At 37.3% G+C, this 15,910-nt stretch overlaps 1 protein-coding gene across 2 annotated transcripts in view; it reads right to left on the bottom strand.

Moving 5' to 3' along the window:
* LOC137657853 (uncharacterized) overlaps positions 1-3,020 on the bottom strand; it is a 56,260-nt gene extending 53,240 nt beyond the window's left edge. For both annotated transcript variants that reach the window (XM_068392450.1, XM_068392449.1), the window contains exon 1: positions 2,918-3,020. The gene's annotated coding sequence lies outside the window, so the exon portion shown is untranslated. The remainder of the gene's footprint in view (positions 1-2,917) is intronic.
* Between the last annotated feature and the right edge of the window lie 12,890 nt (positions 3,021-15,910).

The following is a 15,910-nucleotide window of genomic DNA, read 5'->3' as shown; positions in this document are numbered from 1 at the left end:
GACCTAATGTGTTTCTCAAAAGTAAATTTGCTGTCGAGAATCACACCTAAAATTTTAAGTCATACAAATTTAAAGAAACATTATCAATACTGAGATCTAGATGTTGAGGAGCCACCATCCTTGACCTACTTACAATCATACTTTGAGTTTTGTAAGGATTCAACTTCATACCCCATAATTAGCACCATGCACTAATTTTAGCTAAATCTCTATTAAGGGATTCACCAACTCCAGATCTACATTCAGGGGATAAAATTGATGCAAAGAGAGTATCATCATCTGCATATGCAACAAGCTTGTTTTCTAGGCCAAACCACATGTCACGTGTATATAGTAAGAAAAGTAATGGGCCAAGAACACTACCCTGTGGAACACCGGATATCATATTCCTATACTCACTATGGTGCCCCTCAACAACAACTCTTTGAGATCTATTACTTATAAAAATAAAAAATAATGCTAAGAAACGACCCACCCACTCCCAACTGTTTGAGTTTGAAAACAAGGGCCTCATGAGTAACACGGTCAAAGGCAGCACTAAAATCAAGGCCAATCATACAAACTTCCTGACCACAATCAAGGGATTTCTGTACAGCATTGGAGATTGTAAAACTAGAAAAAAAATAGTATGTATATTAAATACTTATTGGTAAAAGGTTCTGAAAGGGCAGCAAGTTTTAAGAGGGTACAGAGAATAAGGTTGTGGTCATTTGCATAATCAATAAATGTAAATTTATCTGAATTTATAAGATCTTGTGAAGCTTTGGGGGAAACATCAAAATCTTACAAGGTTTAAAGAAATAAAGCCTAAGGTTAGGTTAGGATGCACCCTGTTAATATTGTTTTCAGTTTCTTTTTCATTATTCCTTTGTTGGTTACGCTACGAAACTTCAACATGATATCATTACTCCTGGTCAAAAGTTATGAGCCTGACAGCAATTCTGTCAAGGCCAGGATCCTTCAGGTAGTTCTTTGTGCATAAGATTTTTCATAATTCTGACCATCCTATGCATTCAGATCTTCCCAGACTGAACCATCCAGTACATATAGGTAGTAGGTTGGCCAGGGCACCAACCACCCATTGAGATACTACCGCTAGAGATATTGGACCCTTTGACTGGCCAGACAGTACTACATTGGATCCTTCTATCTGGTTACGGTTAATTTTCCCTTTGCCTACATATACACTGAATAGTCTTTACATATTCTCCTCTGTCCTCGTACACCTGACAACACTGAGATTACCAAACAATTCTCCTGCACCCAAGGGGCTAACTACTGCACTGTAATAGTTCTGTGGCTACTTTCCTCTTGGTAAGGGTAAGGGAGACTCTTTAGCTATGGTAAGCAGCTCTTCTAGGAGAAGGACACTCCAAAATCAAACCATTGTTCTCTAAGTCTTGGGTAGTGCCATAGCCTCTGTACCATAGTCTTCCACTGTCTTGGGTTAGAGTTCTCTTGCTTGTGGGTACACTCGGACACCCTATTCTATCTTTTTTTTTCTTCCTCTTGTTTTGTTAAAAGTTTTTATGGTTTATATGGGAAATATTTATCTTAATGTTACTGTTCTTAAAATATTTCCTTTTTCCTTGTTTCCTTTCCTCACTGGGCTATTTTTCCTGTTGGGACCCCTGGCCTTATAGCACCCTGATTTTCAAACTAATATTGTAGTATAGCAAGTAATATTAATAATAATAATAAGGGAAAATATTGAATTTTTTCATTTCCCATCAGCAACGTCTTGTTCTGAATAATTACAAAAGAGGTGTCTTAATAGGTTTTCAAAGTGATAAAACACCATATGTGAGGACAGGAAGCGCTAAGGGGTTACATGAGATAGAGCTCCATGGTAACTAAGTAAAGAGGATCCAGTAATCTAGGATAAGTTAGATGGGCAAACTTAAGTTAAGCTGTATCCTTGTAGTACTTTACTAGTTTTGTTTCCCCGCACAAAAACCGAATCTTCCAAATGGCTTTCCTCTCTTCTTGATCTTCAAGGAGCCTGTATCTCTGAAACTAGTCATTTACAATAGAAATGAAGATCAGATTTGTTCGAAACAATATTATGTATATATATGCTATTCAAATGTCCCAAATGTAGCCGTGGTCTAGAGAGTAAATTTATGTACATATTCTTACATTTCACATTTACAACTCTATTAGCATTTAGCAAAGTAATATAAGCTATATAGTTTTGGGAAACCATAGATCACCCTCAATGTGATAACATCCCTGACTGGTGAACGCCAGATTGAGATTCAAGTCCCGCTCAAACTCGTTGATTACTTTGGTCGCTGCAACCTCATCATCCTTATGTGCTAAGGATGGGGTGTCTGGGGGAGCCTAAAGGTCTATCTGCTGAGTTATCAGTCGCCATTGCCTGGCCCTCATTAGCCCTAGCTTGGGTACCGATCATATGCACACACACATATATACATATATATATATATATATATATATATATATATATATATATATATATATATATATAGTTGGTCTCTAGGACATTGTCCTGCTTGATAGGGCAATGTCACTGTCCCTTGCCTCTGCCTTTCATGAGTGGTCTTTAAACCTGTACCTGAGCTAGGCTACAACCATTATCTACGCTACTTTCAGCTTTGGGTTAGACTACCATTAAAATACCTGGCGGATATAAATTACTGGATATTAATGGTTCCATTTAGCATGACTTGTGACAAGTCTAGCCTACAGATACTTTAACATCACGACGAATTTCCCAAACCAAGTGGCTGACACATTCCGTACATTCCTGACCCCGAACTTCTCAAATCGCGATCCAGAACTGTCTCATCAAGAACAGACTTAATTCATAATAACACGCGTTTTAAATAACTTGAAAGTAATTTGAATAGCGTAATGTAACACGTGGGGAACAAATTTTACCAGTTATAATTACCTTTCCTTAGTTTTACGTGATATTTCTCGCATCTTGTAAACAATTGCCTAACATTGTTGACGGCGACGAGGAAGCCAACACGGTTGCCATGGTAACTGTCGCTGAAGTTAAATTTGTAATGTTTCTAGAAAAAAAAATATCGTGAGGTTTCTCATTCATAACAAATCCACACGCTACATTAGACACATTCTAATAAAACTTTACATATAATCAAATATTACAAGCTTGGTTTAGATGCATTACTTACTAGTATATTAAAATTTAATGTGTTCACATGCCAACAAATACCTTAAATGGTGAAAATGGAAATAGATATGGAGGTATAAAATTTGCAGATTTTTTTTATGAAAAGTAATAATATAAGAAATAACTTTGCCAGTAGAAATAATGAGGCGAATTATAGGTTCTATAAGGCCAGAAAATATAGAAGATAATTAAAGAAAATACAAAAGTAATAAAGAAAACAATGTTATAAAAAAGGACACACTGCCTGATATGAAAGAAGTGAATAGGCTTATTAGTCACGAAAATGGCCTTTGAGCAAATTTCACGAGAAATGCACTAAGGGTATTTATGACATTTCTATATAAATCAGATGAAAATGAAGTGTGTGAGAAGGCATTTGGTGAAGTAACAAAGCAAATATCGGTAATTTTGTATATTATTCCATGTAATGTAACCTAGGAAAAAAACTACTGTTTCTTACAGAAAAAATTACGATCTCTTCAAAAATGACACTCGTTTCCGTCGCAAATGATCAGAGCGTAATTTTTTCTATAAGAAACAGTAGTTTTTCGCTAGGTTACATTAGTATGGAATAATATACAATTAAACCTATTTCTCGCCCTCTATCAGACACTAAGACTCTGTTCAGGCGGGCCTTGGTGTGTGAAAATAATCTCTTTCCAGTTTATATTTTGCTCTTTATCTTTTCAGTTATTCGCTAGCATTTGTATTCAGGCTTAATCGTTTTTTTATCACTATTATAACACTTTCCAAAGAGATAAGTCTTCAGAAGACTGACGCTCTTTTACACTTTGCCAGTTTGCCGTCAGCTGATCAATGTTGCCACTTGCCAGATGGGTTAGTGTAAAAATCCCCAATACTCATGATAACAAATCCCCAAAACAACCCAAAAATTCCAATTTCCACAAATATATTTTCTTCTGATCCTTCAGGCTTTACTCACATAGAAATTACTCATCCTACTTCATATAGAGTGCAAGTAAACTAATTGTAACAATATAAAGATTTACTAGTTTTTGTTTCTTCATAGAAATTTGTACAGAATATCCACATTTAGACACCCAAAATCCCAAAATCTTGGAATAAATTCCCATATCTGGCAACACTGCAGCTGATTAGTCCTTTCATAACTTACATTATAAAGTAGAAATTACTGGGTGATATTTGCTCTTAAGACCCGAATAACTTAGGGGGGGACAATCGTAAAATAAATATCGTTATGAAATAATCTAGGAATCTCTAAACAATAAGTGCTGGCGAACTTATTTGGGGCCCATGAGCCAACAAGGAATTAAGGATTATCAAGAGCCGGGAACCAGGAAGTTTAGTTTGAGGTTCATGTGTTGTCGAGTAATGCAGTACAGTCGCCGTAAGTATTTATGTTAGTCTTATTTTACCGTGTTAGTTTTAAGTTTGTATCGGCCGAAATAACATCCAGAACTTTATTAACCAAATAATATGTAGAGGGAAATATTTTGTCATCCATGTATTTTGTCTTAAGCCTAATGGGGTGAATGTAGTTCTTTCTTAGAATGGCTCCTCATTTTCTATTGAAGGTAATTGTGTAGCAGACCTCCCCGCTCGATTTAAAAGTTTCTAAAAGTAGAAAACGAAAGAAAACAGTAAATTAGAGCTACAGTTACCTTGAAACTGTGAGATAATCCTCCTACAACCACCTAACTCTTACACAGAAAATGTAAGCATAAACCTACTACTACAATTATGGGGGACCCCAGTGGGAAGCGGGGTTTTTGGGTGGGGGGGAGGAGGAGAAAAGTGATTTTTCGGGGCACTACCGAACCTAATACAACTACCTACCCTACCCTGGGGGCCATGTACCCCTACCTAGGCCTACGGGGGGGGGGGCCTCCGCTTCCCCTGCGACCCCCCCTTAAGGCCACAGTAATTTTCAGGGCACCACCGAACCTAAGACACCCACCTAACCTAGCCTATGGGGCCCTGTACCCCTACCTAGGCCTACCGGGGGGGGGGGGGGCTCCGCCCCCCCTGCGACCCCCCCTTAAGGCCACATTGAGTTTCAGTTCAAACGAAACAAATTCAAATGAAAACGCCTTTTGCAAAAAATGGAACACAAACTTCAAATTAGTCTCAATATCTAACTTTGCGTTTCCAAACCATGTACCTTTGAAACAAGACACGAGAAAATTGCACCTCCTCTTCCTTTTCCCACGAGTAACCACACTACGATCACACCGGAATGCTAATTTGTTGTAATCTATACGGCACACATTTTCACAATTAGGGCACTTTTTCTCTGCCAAAATCAAACCATGACGTTGAGCAAATGCAATTAGCAAATCAACTTTCCCTGAATAATGTACACAAAAATCCCCATAAGAAATAAAGCAATTGTCACAAGTGACACAGTCGGAACGGGATGAAGGTCCTGCTAATTGCTCTATACTTCACGGCAAAATGAGCTTTTCAGTTTGAAGGGAGATCCGAGACGTGCAAAAATATTCCTCCGCGGAACTTCACGTAAACTGTGGTAACTGGTGGAAAAATAGCAGGGATAAGTGAAGTAATAAGTGTCAGCATTGGCTAGATTTGTAAAAACCGCCATGATTGGTTTTCAAACAGTGTGACGTCAAGAAAACACCTGTTATTGGTTAGAATAGCATTGAGAACTAGTCTGCCATACGCAGTAAGGCGGTGAAACAGCTCATTTTAGCCAAGACATCACACAGTAAACAAAAACAAACACTTAGAAAAAATCAAAGTGAAACATAACTATACACACGAATATCTTCGTTAAATAGAAGCTGCTCATATATTGACTATTATATAAGCGTTCTATATGATATAATAGTGAATTGTAGGTGTTTAACTTCTTCAAGATCTTCCGCGGAGCTCTCCTACACATTTACCCTATTGAATTATACTGTATATTGCTTTGTATGTCATGAATGTCACAAACAAGAAAATGAAATTTGGGTATGTCTTACTCTATCACATAATACCACAACCAGTTAGAAAAATACTATGTTCATGTGCTTTATCTGTTACAATCCTGCAAATACGTGTAAAACATGTAAATGTAGAAATGATTTGACAAGATTCGATTTTTATCTCTGGTCTAAGGCAACCTAACCTAACACATGAAGTCTCCCTAAGGCTAACCACTTGAGTTGATCTAGAGGACCATATTTTATGAAATTGTTTTAACCTAACCTTACCTTGTAACTAGGTTCTCAGTAAACGCAGAAATTTGCCCACGACCTAACCTTGCAATTCACGCTGTACGTGGGATGGCGACTCCCGAATATCTCCTTTTTGGTGAACTGGTTACATATTATAGTACAGGATTAGTGTAATTGATTCTCTATACCTACTGGGTTGCTTTCCTTATTAGGACCTTATGGGTTTTGGTATTTTACTATATTGACTACTGTTTCAACGGGGCCTGTTACAAGATCAATGATAGATATGAATGCATACACACATACATACATACATATATATATATATATATATATATATATATATATATATATATATATATATATATATATATATATATATATAATCATCAGCTTATGCTAGTCAACTGCAGGACAAAGGCCTCAGACATGTCCTTCAACTCGCGTCTGTTCCTATGTGAGATACAACCAGGATCCTGTACAAATTGTTTTTGTCCAACTGCCTTTTTTTTTTTTTTTTTTTTTTTTTTTTTGTCCAACTGCTTTTGACCCCCATAAATTGCGCCATGCACTAATTTTAGCTAAATCTATATTAAGGGATTCAGAAAAAGTTTTTTTTAACAAAAGGTTATGGGTAACTATACGAAAGAATAGTATTTGAACAACTTTTATAATAACTTAACGAAAAATTTATTTATGAACAAATGTTTTACAGTAACTTTCCGAAACACTTATTTTTGATCAGACATTTTCCGTAACTTTCTGAAATGATTTATTTTTAAACAAATGTTTTATAACAAATTGTTTCCTGACATCCAATTTTCGAGCTGTCAACATTGACGTGCATTATGATAAGACACTTGGGCTTGGCGACCACCTGTTGGCTGTCGCTCAAGTCATATGGCTTTTGTTTAGGTTAAAGTATTTGTTTTATGGATATTACAATTTTTGAGGTAATAGTCAGAGTGAAAAGTGGTTACAAAGGTTCAAGGAATTTTTCTATTTCTTGGATATTTTTGTATGGTACCACGTTCGGTTAAATACTAATGTATGCTACCCGTCAAAAAGGACAATAAGTTTTTAAATAGATAGATATGCATACTCAAGCACACATAGGCCACCTCCTCCTCACCAGGGTATGACTGCTCCCTCTCCCTCAGACCCGAGTGAGGGGAAGAGCTGAACGTGACCGAATATATGTATATATATATATATATATATATATATATATATATATATATATATATATTTATATATATATATATATATATATATATATATATATATATATATATATATATATATATACAGTATTTATATATATATATATATATATATATATATATATATACAGTATTTATATATATATATATATATATATATATATATATATATATATATATATACAGTATTTATATATATATATATATATATATATATATATATATATATATATATATATATATATATATATATATATATATATATATATATATATATATATATATATATATATATATATATAACGGAATTTGAGCGAAGCGAAAAATCTATTTTTGGGTGAGGTAGCCATGTCGTCCTGATGGAAGTTCCTTCTTAGTAGCTTCCTAGGTTATATTTAACTACAGTGATATATCCCAGAGAATTTTACTAAAGGTATCCAGAATTCTAACTCCTGGCGCGAATATCCCTTGCTTTTGTCTTTAGGGATATCGCATAAGATCAGAGGACGTATTCTTGACACGCCACATAGCTATCTACACCCCTAATAGCGTTTACGCTTCGAGAGGGGAAGTGGCAAGAATTGTAGGAGGGCCGTTATTAAGGCAACGCTCCTACTCGTACTGTTATTGAGCGCCAGCACAACGCCGTGTGGCGCCATCTTGTCAGTCTTTGTAGGGTTAATGAGGTGCTACAGATACAGTACATAAGGGAGGGATTCATTCATCCTTTGCAAAAGGAGGGTGGGTCCATCAGGACGACATGGCTACCTCACCCAAAAATAGATTTTTCGTTGCACTCAAAATCTGTTTTTTGGGCTCAGGCCATGTCCTCCTGATGGAAGTTTACCAGAGCATTAATGTATCTGTGGATTTTCAATAGTGCCAATAACTGCGAGATAAATTTTCCTTGGTCATCTAGACCTAGAGACACATGGTGATAACGTCATACACCTTTCAACTGATCATGGACTATGTCAGTACTTCCTGCCCCCTACAGGGAAGAGTCATAGGAGACTCTAGGAAAAAACCCGAGGATTGTGAGTTCAAGGAACAATCTAGCAAGCAAGTTGTATATTAATCTCATCATATACGTGAAAAACATAGTTTGTATTCTGAAAGGAACAAATATGTATAGGTTACTGCTTGTTCGTTGTAGACAAGTTAGAGAGGTTTACATTCATGTAGGAAATTTGTAGTCAGTAAAGTAATCAGGTTGGTAAAATCAGTCATTACCAGGGACTGAACTTAATAACATAACACATAAATTTGATGTTTGTTTGCTTAGAACAAATATGGAATTTATTCAGAAATATTTTCCAGAAAATAAGAGGATGCAAATTAGCTCTGATACCTTTTATTTGTATTTTTAGAATTTTTAGGGCAAAATGAGACACAAAAATTCCTAACTGTGTTTATTAACAAACAGTATTCAGAAATCATGGGTTGTAATATATACAATTAAAGAAAATTTTCTTTGAAAATATTTTGGGAAAGCATGATAATTAGTAATAAGAGAAAAATAAAGTTTCATCTGAAAAGGAAACACAAAGCCGCTCTAAGGGAAATATAGTAATATTTCGCTATTGTCTCTGTTACAAAAGGAACACTTGCGTAGAATACGCAGGGCACATGTGTAAGTCTTTTATGCTTTAGTCACCTGTGTACTTAGAACAGTCTATAGTGTCATTTACTAGACTCGTCACTAAACATGATACACCGTAGGAGTAAGTCATGTACACCCTTCACTAAAGGTCCCAATTAGTGCACTGTTCTTTTCAGAATTCAAGCGGCAGGTTTTAGTACACTACCTGCTGCCACCACGTATTGCTTTATCTCCTGCACTTGTTTCGCGTAGTGTTCAAAGAAAACCCTGGATGATTTCCATCCAGTGTAGGCGCGAAGGCTTTCAAAACTCATGTTCTGGAAGAAGTTCAGAGACGAAGCGACCTTTCTCGGATCATGACCTGCGGGTGGACTGTCTGGATCCGCTCTGCGAATGAAATAGGTGATCTTCGCCCTTAGTTGTTTCAAGGTCAATGTTGAACCTGAGGTTTCTCCCCTGAAAAGCTGTCCTCCCTTAAAGTGTGAAGTTCTACGAAGATAGACCTTTAGGCATTCTACTGGACATAGAGATGCTTCTTCCTTCAGAGGGTAGATTCTCCAGGGACCCCACCTCTTGGTGGGCAGCTCATTCTTGGCGAGTAACGCTGGGTCAGGAAATAGGTTCAGTTCTCCGCAGTTTGTGAACTGAATGTGGCCATCATCCCTCGAAAGGGCCACTATTTCGCTAACTCTGGCTCCTGAGGCTAGTGCAAATAAGAATATCACCTTTTGAGTCAAATCTTTTAGAGAGCAATCTTCGTTGTTCAAGGTCGACGCTAAGTGAAGTACCTTATCCAAGGACCAGGAAATGGGCCTCGGAGGGGCTGCGGGCCGAAGTCCAGCGCAGGCTTTTGGAATCTTGTTGAAGATTTCATTGGAGAAGTCCACCTGGAAGGCATATAGTAAGAGTCTAGTCAGGGCAGATTTACACGTAGAGATCGTGTTGGCTGCTAAACCTTGTTCATGGAGATGAATAAAGAAGGATAAACAAAATTCTGTTGATATCTCTTTTGGTTTCTTTGCCTTGACAAAGGCAACCCATTTCTTCCAGGAAGACTCGTATTGTCTTCTCTTTGATTTCGACTTGTACTCTTCTAAAAAGTTAATACTGTCCTTTGAAATCCCGAACCTTTTCTTGACTGCTAAGGTGAGAAAATCATGAGATGAAGGTTCCGGGTTTTCTGTGATGAAGCTGAGACAGTCGACTTCTGCACTTGCTGAGTCAGAACTGGATCCGGCAACGGAATCAGTTTCAGTCGTAGTTCCGTTATTAGGGGGAACCAGATGCTGGTGGGCCACTTGTGAGCCACTATTGCTGCTGTTCCTTGAAAGGATCTGTTTGTTGAGGACCTTCAGCAGGAGGTTGGTTGGAGGGAACAGGTAAATTCTGGACCATTTGTTCCAGTCTATGGACATCGCATCCGTTGCTTCCGCTAGAGGATCCTCGTATGGGGCTACGTACCGGGGTAGCTTCTTGTCGCTCGTTGCGAAGAGGTCTATCTGCAGTCCTGGGACTTTGTGTAAGATGAAGGAGAATGATCTTGCGTCTAGGGACCATTCTGACTCTATCGGGTTGAGTCTGGATAGAGCGTCCGTCGTCACATTGCGGAACCCTTGAAGGTGAACTGCTGATAAGTGCCATCTCTTCTTCTCCGCCAAGTGGAAGATGGCCAATATCACTTGGTTGATTTGAGGCGATCTTAAGCCTTGTCGATTCAGGCATCTCATTACAACCTCGCTGTCTAGTACCAGTCGGATGTGGATTGAGCAGCGAAGTTTCAGTTTTTTCAGTGAGAGAAAAACTGCCATGGCTTCCAGAATGTTGATGTGGAAGGTCTTGAAAAGGGAGGACCAGGTTCCATGGACTTTCCGATGGTGAGAGTGGCCTCCCCACCCTTCCTTTGAAGCATCCGTGTGAACGGTGACTGAAGGTGGAGGCGGTTGTAGGGGTACCTTCTTCTTTAGGTACTTGGGCTCTGACCATGGCTTGAGGAGTGATCGCAGACAAGTTGGTATTGGTCTTTTCAGATCTCTTCGAGTGTTTGATGCGTATTTTCTCCAGACTCATGATGCATCTTTTAATTGTGCTCTCAACAATGGGTCTGTCACTGAGGCAAACTAGAGAGACCCCAACACTCTCTCCTGTTGCCTTCTTGTTATCCTGTTGGATTGAAGGAGTCTCTTGACAGATCCCGCTATTTCTCTCCTCTTCTTTGATGGAATGGAGAGGCAGTGTGACTGTAAGTTCCAGTGGACACCCAGCCATTGGAACTTCTGAGCTGGAGATAGTCGAGACTTTTCCAAGATGATCTTGAATCCTAGATGTTCCAGGAACTGTATCACTTCCTTGGAGGCTTGCGTGTATTCTTCTTTGGATGCTGCCCATACCAGCCAGACGTCCAGGTAGGCAATCACCTGAACTCCCTTTAGGCGTAGTTGACGAATGACTGCGTTCGCAAGCTTTGTGAATACCCTTGGGGCTATGTTTAGTCCGAAGGGCATGGCTCTGAAGATGTGCTGTCTTTTTTGCAGTTTGAATCCTAGGTAGGAAGAAACTTGTCGATTGATCGGAACATGCCAGTATGCGTCCGCCATGTCTATGGAGACTGTGTATGCCTGTTTGGGCAGTAGGGTCCTTATGTGTTGAAGAGTCAGCATTCTGAACTTGTGGTTCACTATGAACTTGTTGAGTGGTGATAAGTCCAGAATGACTCTGAGCTTTTCCGAATCCTTCTTCGGAACAGAAAACAGCCTTCCTTGGAATTTGATGGACTTTGCCCTCCTTACAACTCTCTTGTCTAAGAGTTCTTGAATATATTCTTCCAGAATGGGGGTTGAGTGTTGGAAGAACTGAGGGAAAATTGGTGAAATTGCGTTCCAACTCCACCCCAGTCCGTTCTTGACTAGGCTGTGGGCCCAGGGATCAAAGGTCCAGCGCTCCTGGAAGAGAAGAAGTCGCCCTCCTACCGGAAGCATCTTACTTGGAGTGCTGGTTGGAGGACTTGCCTCCTTGGCCACGTCCCTCTTTGTTGCCCCTGCCTCTGGAGGGGCGTCTAGAGGAACCTCGAAAGGAACCTCGAGACTTTGGCCGAAAGGTTGTTGATTGCCTTTCAAAGGCTGGGGTAAAGACAGGCGAATGAGTCGCCACCTGTTGGGGCACCAGCTGGAACGTGGTAGGTAGTTGTGCCACCGTCTGGAGCACCTTGGCCACGGGAAGCTGTTGTTGTTGTCGTGGAGGGCGAGAGGGCACTCTAGGTCGTTTAGTCTTCCGTTTGGGTTGGGGACCCTCCTCAGTGGAAGACTTCCTCTTGGATGACAAGCCCCACTTGTGGAGGAGATTCCTATTCTCCGTAGCGGCTTTGTCAACGACCTCTTTGACCACTTAGCTTGGGAAGAGGTCTTTTCCCCAGATGTTGGAAGCTATCAGCTTCCTTGGTTCGTGTCTCTCTCGAAGCGTAAACGCTATTAGGGGTGTAGATAGCTATGTGGCATGTCAAGACTACGTCCTCTGATCTTATGCGATATCCCTAAAGACAAAAGCAAGGGATATTCGCGCCAGGAGTTAGAATTCTGGATACCTTTAGTAAAATTCTCTGGGATATATCACTGTAGTTAAATATAACCTAGGAAGCTACTAAGAAGGAACTTCCATCAGGATGACATGGCCTGAGCCCAAATATATATATATATATATATATATATATATATATATATATATATATATATATATATATATATATATATATATGTAATATATATATATATATATATATATATATATATATATATATATATATATATATATATATATATGTATATATGTATATATGTATATGTATATATGTATATGTATATATGTATATGTATATATATATATGTATATATATACATATATATATATATAAATATATATATATATATATATATATATATATATATATATATGTATATGTATATATATATATATATATATATATATATATATGTATATATATATATATATATATATATATATATATATATATATATATATATATATATATATATATATCTGCTCCTTATTATACTGTATAGGGGAAATTTTGTAGTACAGTAGTCATTTGATAGGATCATTTATAAGCAGTACTAATAATTGAGTCGCTTCATCTGTTTTCAGTTTTTCCATACTTGCCTAATTAAGATAATTGTTAAGCTGACCAGGGGCTTTCAGTTTAGGATTACGATAATAAAAAGTCAATTTTTTTTACATTTTATTTTGTGCTGGAATTCACACAACACAGTTACAATCATTCAAATTATTTAATGTGCTCTAGAAGGTAGATTGTTACAAAATTTCGATGTTAGCTACTCAATTAAATGATTTAATATCCTCTAGTTTATAGGTAGCAGGTTGGCCAGGGCACCAGCCACCCATTGAGATACTACCGCGAGAGAGTTATGGGGCCTTTTGACTGGCCAGACAGTACTTCATTGGATCCCCCTCTCTGGTTACGGTTCATTTTCCCTTCGCTTACACACGCACCGAATAGTCTGGCCTATTCTTAACATATTTTCCTCTATCCTACTACAACTGACAACACATAACCAAACAATTCTTCTTCACTCAAGGGGTTAACCACTGCACTGTAATTGTTCAGTAGTTACTTTCCTCTTGGTAAGGGTAAAAGAGACTCTTTAGCTATGGTAAGCTGCTCTTCTAGGAGAAGGACACTCCAAAATCAAACCTTTGTTCTCTAGTCGTGGGTAGTGCCATAACCTCTGTACGTGGTCTTCCACTATCTTGGGTTAGAGTTCTCTTGCTTGAGTGTACACTCGAGCACATTCTTCTATCCTATTTCTCTTCCTCTTGTTTTGTTAAAGTTTTTATTGTTTATATGGGAGATATTTATTTTAATGTTGCTACTCTTCCGAAAATATTTTATTTTCCTATTTTCTTTTCCCCACTGGGCTACTTTCCCTGTTTGAGCCCCTAGGCTTATAGCATCCTGCTTTTCCAATTAGGTTTGTAGCTTAGCAAGTATATAATAATAATAATCGTAGGTAAATTGTTACAAAATTTCTATTTTCAGCTGGAAAAATGAAGTGAAGTGGATAGGTATTGTGTGCTGGATTGCAGAATAAATCTCACACTGGTTTTAGTGGCAGGTTCTTGTTCATGTCTGTGTGAGATTGAGGTCTTAAAGCGGAGCAAATTGAAAAATGAGATGAGTTTTTTATTTGAAATATAAAGGTCAACATTTGATATTATTATCATTATTATTATTATTATTATTATTTATTATTATTATTTTTATTATTATTATTATTATTGTTATTATTACTTGCTAAGCTATACAACCCTAGTTGGAAAAGCAGGATGGTATAAGCCCAGGAGCACCAACAGAGAAAATAGCCCAGTGAGGAAGAGAAACAAGGAAAGATGAAATATTTTAAGAAGTGTAACAACATTGAAATATATATCATATATAAACTATTAAAACTTTAACAAAATAAGAGAAAGTGATATAAATATTATAGTGTGCCCAAGTGTACCCTCAAGCAAGGGAACTCTAACCCAAGACAGTGGAAGACCATGGTACAGAAGCTATGGCACTACCCAAGACTAGAGAACAAGGGTGTGATTTTGGAGTGTCCCTCTCCTAGAAGAGCTGCTTACCACGGCTAAAGAGTCTCTTCTACCCTTACCAAGAGGAAAGTGACCACTGAACTATTACAGTGCAGTATGTCTTATAAAAGGTGACATGATTCACTTTGTGAAAAAAAAACATTTGATTTGTCTTATAAAAAAGTGACTTGGTAGTGGTAATTTGATTTACAAAAGACAACTTTTGATTTAGTTTATATATATATATATATATAAATATATATGTATGTATATATTATATATATTGTATATATATATATATTATATATATTGTATATATATATATATATATTATATATATATATATATTATAATATATTATATATGTCTGTATATATATATATATATATATATATATATATATATATATATATATATATGTATATATATATGTATGATATGTATGTATGTATTATATATATATATTATATATATAATATATATATTATATATATGTACTGTATATATATATATATTATATATATGTATGTATGAATATATATATGAAAACCCATCCCAAGAAAACAAAGCAAGTTAAAGACAAAAGGGCAGAGCAGTGGACAATAAATGCAAAAGAGCAAAAATAAAATCGATAGAAGACCTGTGTAATACATGTGAGGAATGTTTCAGAAACGGCCATTCAAGAGAGCTATTCACCGCAGTAGACAGATTAACAAGGGGTTGGAAAAACAATGGAATTGCTGTAAGAGATGCAGATGGCAACAAGGTATCAGCAACGGCTGATGTTGAGAAGATCTGGAAAACGCACTACGAGGAACAACTAAAAGGAAGTGGAAGACGGGTAACTGGAGAAGATTATCCAGAACTAAGAGGAGAGCTATGGAACATACAGGAAACGCCAGATCTTCTGAAAGAAGAAGTGGGAAAAGCTTTAAGAGTTATGTCAAGTGGGAAAGCACCAGGAATAGATGGACTATCAAAGGAATTGCTTGAAGCTGGCGGTGAAATGGTAGAAAGATGGTTGTGTGATTTATGCAGGGATATAGTAGATGGACAAGCAGCTCCAAATGATTGGATTGAAAACATTATAATTCCAACACACAAGTAAGGGGACACCACCTTATGCAAAAATTATAGGCCTATCAGTCTATTACCA

Source organism: Palaemon carinicauda, chromosome 18 (genome assembly GCF_036898095.1).
Source record: "Palaemon carinicauda isolate YSFRI2023 chromosome 18, ASM3689809v2, whole genome shotgun sequence".
Classification (NCBI taxonomy): domain Eukaryota; kingdom Metazoa; phylum Arthropoda; class Malacostraca; order Decapoda; family Palaemonidae; genus Palaemon; species Palaemon carinicauda.
The sequence above is the reverse complement of the archived record's forward strand: the minus strand, read 5'-3'. Positions and strand labels throughout refer to the sequence as shown.